Source organism: Sorghum bicolor, chromosome 7, assembly GCF_000003195.3.
Source record: "Sorghum bicolor cultivar BTx623 chromosome 7, Sorghum_bicolor_NCBIv3, whole genome shotgun sequence".
Classification (NCBI taxonomy): domain Eukaryota; kingdom Viridiplantae; phylum Streptophyta; class Magnoliopsida; order Poales; family Poaceae; genus Sorghum; species Sorghum bicolor.
In genome coordinates, this window is record NC_012876.2 from 14,346,080 (window position 1) to 14,349,235 (window position 3,156).

The window sequence follows — 3,156 nt, forward strand, 5'->3', positions numbered from 1 at the left end:
TTTGACAAACTCTCTGCGCATGAGTCCGGTGAGCACCGGACGCGTCCGGTGAGGACTTGCAGAGCGTCCGGTGGTCCGCAAGTGACCGTTAGAATCTGACTCGCGAATTCAAAGAGGACACGTGGCCTATCCCTGAGCACCGGACGCCGGGGGTTGAGCGTCCGGTGATCACTTAGTAGCGTCCGGTGCCCCCGATTTCAGCCCAGTGAAAGTGGCCAATGGCTAGTTTCTTTGAGGGGCTTATAAATAGAAGGTGGCTGGCTTTGGGAGGCGAACTCTTGCACTTTTGAATACTTGAGGCATACTTTGAGCTAGAGAACACTCCCTCCACTCATCTCCTTGCTTGATTGCTAATCCTAGTGAGATTGAGTGAGATTCAAGTGCATTGCTTTGAGAGTTGCATTTAGTGGCACTTGATTCTTGAGTTTGCTGCGGATTTCTTGTTACTCTTGGGTGTTTTCCGACGCCCTAGACGGCTTGGAGCAGCGGTGGTGTTGAGCTCGTGATTGGAGATTGTTTCGAGCCTCACCAAGTGATTTATGAGGGGTTCTTGAGCCTTCCCCGCGGGAGATCGCAATTGGCTACTTTAGTGGATTGCTCGTGGCTTGGAGGATCCCCATCTTGTGAGTGGATGTGCGGCACCCGCTGAGGGTTTGGCTTTGGATTGCCAATTAGCTCGTGATCCATCAAGTGGGAGTATCGCCACAACGAGGAGTAGCTTGCCGGGAAGCAAGTGAACCTCAGTAAAAAATATTGTGTCATCTCTTGCCGAGGATTCTCTTGTGATTGTGAGTGATTGGTTGGTTATATCTCTACTCTACAACGTTGGTATAACAATCACTCTCCACTCCTTTACTTACTTGTATACCTTGCTAGTTGTTTAGCTTGTTTAGTTTAGTCCTCTTGTTTAGGAGTGTAACTAGCCTTCTCTTGTTGTTGTGCTTTAGTGTTTAGCCTTGTACTAGTTTGTATAGGTGGCTTGCATAGCTTAGTTGAGCTAGTGCTAGATTTGCTTCGCCATTTGTTTTACTAACTCGCTTGCTTAGTGAAGTTTGTAGAAGTTTTAATTAGGCTATTCACCCCCCCTCTAGCCATTTGGACCTTTCAAATGCATCTCATATAATCCAGGATTAAAAGAGCTTGTACGCAGTCAGATATTGTTGATTAAAAAAACTGCACAACTTGATACTAAATACAAGTGCAGTTTTCATGAAACAGGATGCTAACAAAACTGCACAACCTACTAGTGTCAATAATCTATTTTAGTTCTTAATTGATCAAGCAGGAGAGAACTCAGAAAGGATTATAATGTGGAAATCTATATTATAATGTGGAAATCTATATTTGGCAGCAAAAAGGAATGAAATTGTCAGTGTTGTAGCAGCATAGTTACAGCATAAATTTGGAATAGGAAAGAAGGTTGTTTGACACATCGTATCATTGCAGTGAGGGTATGCAGTATTGAAACAAGAGAGTCCAGAAACTTGCTATTAACGACACTGCAACACTGAATTTCCTGAAGAGTTACAGCAGGTTTGAAGAACATACCCTTCAGTAAGAGATGAATCATGCCTAAAGAAGGCCCCAAGAGATGCATTGTCCACCATACAGGAACACCGACGACTTGAACAGTAGTTGCAGCATCGCCGGTGGCCGGAGCAGAGGTTGCCGCACCATGGGCGGCTGCTGATCCAGAGCCTTGCGTGGAACCACTCACTCGATTCATTCTCTGAGAGATTGAGGGCAGATTTTGATTCATGAAGATTGAGGTGGGAAATCGATTGAGGAAGGGCTACTGTGCTACAGATTTTTTAGGGGATTTGGATGAGGCGCGAGAGAGGGATTTGGTGTCCGCCAGTAACAAATTTGGTGTGTGCCGGTGATGGATTCGGGAGAGGGGCACGGGAAGAGTGTGCGGGACGAGCAACGACGGCGCGCACAGGACGAGCAGGAGCGTGCGGGGGAAGGGAGGTTGGCGGCGGCGCAAGGGATCCGGTCCAGAGGTGGAAGAAACGAGCCGGGTCTCCCCAACGCCGATTCCATCGTTTCTTGGCACATCGGTACGAGTGAAGACCCAGTTTCGTTTGGAGGAAACGGTTTCTTCTGTTTTCCTTCTCTCTCCATAATAAAGCTCCCGCCACATCAGCAAATTGCAGAGTTGTCAAGATAATTAAGATAGATAGAAACTATCATTAATGTCCCATTGGGACTGCCTTTAGATACTCCCTCCATATTCAGATTTCAAGTCGTTCTAGGCGGTGGAGTCATTTTCGCAAAGAAAGTCGTCCCAGCGCCGTCAGGGGGCGTCTGGACGCGATTTCCACTGGGCAACGCTCGCGCACTGCTCGGCTTCAATGTGCAGTAATTGCTCGTGCACCTGCAACTGCTCAGCTCTCGCGCCCGCCCTCTCGGTCAGGCGCAACTGCTCGGCTCTCTCGCGCACGCTCACTGCTCCGCCAGCCGCAACACATAGACCACAGCATGCTCGCCTCCGCATCTCCTCAGCACACGCGTGTGTCGCATGTGTCAAAATGTTTGCTAAATGTTGGTGCAAAAAATTGCTTCTTGCTCAACAATTTCGGTGGCTCTCATATGGTATGGAGAAGCCGAAGTTCTAAACCTCCTGAACCTCAACGCACGAGCTTGGTGACTCAACGCACGAGCTTGGTGACTCGAATCTGGGACGTATCAGTCAATTTGACCTGAAATTAATAAATTGATAAGGAAAGAATACAAATGTCAAATTATGGAAGCTGTCAGTTCCAAAATATATGGCTTAAAGTAGCCATTGACTGAAGAAAATTAACTAAAAAGTCAACTCTTAATGAAAATATAATGAGGATATATTATGACATTTGGTATTGCAACTGGATCAGCTATTTAGTCGATACGCTATTTGAATACAAGAGATAGTTTACGTGTATTTATCCTTTTATTCATTAAACAAACAATAACTCATTAAAACTGGTCAAGGTCTGCGGTCTTAATAAATTACTTTCATAAATGTGTAGAATTTATATTCACCTGGTCTAAAGGCCAGCGGGCTTCAATAAACTCAACACAAATTACTAGTTTATTTAATGTCATAGTTGAATCTACACACGTGCGCTATTCGTTAAAGCTTCGATAAAGGGTCCATGAAACACGAACAAGATC

At 45.8% G+C, this 3,156-nt stretch overlaps 1 long non-coding RNA gene across 1 annotated transcript in view; it reads right to left on the reverse strand.

Annotated features, from left to right (window-relative positions):
• The window catches only part of LOC110437120, a 3,293-nt gene extending 1,225 nt beyond the window's left edge, over positions 1 to 2,068 (reverse strand). Inside the window, exon 1 of the long non-coding RNA XR_002455235.1 lies at positions 1,549 to 2,068. This is a non-coding gene — a long non-coding RNA (uncharacterized LOC110437120). The remainder of the gene's footprint in view (positions 1 to 1,548) is intronic.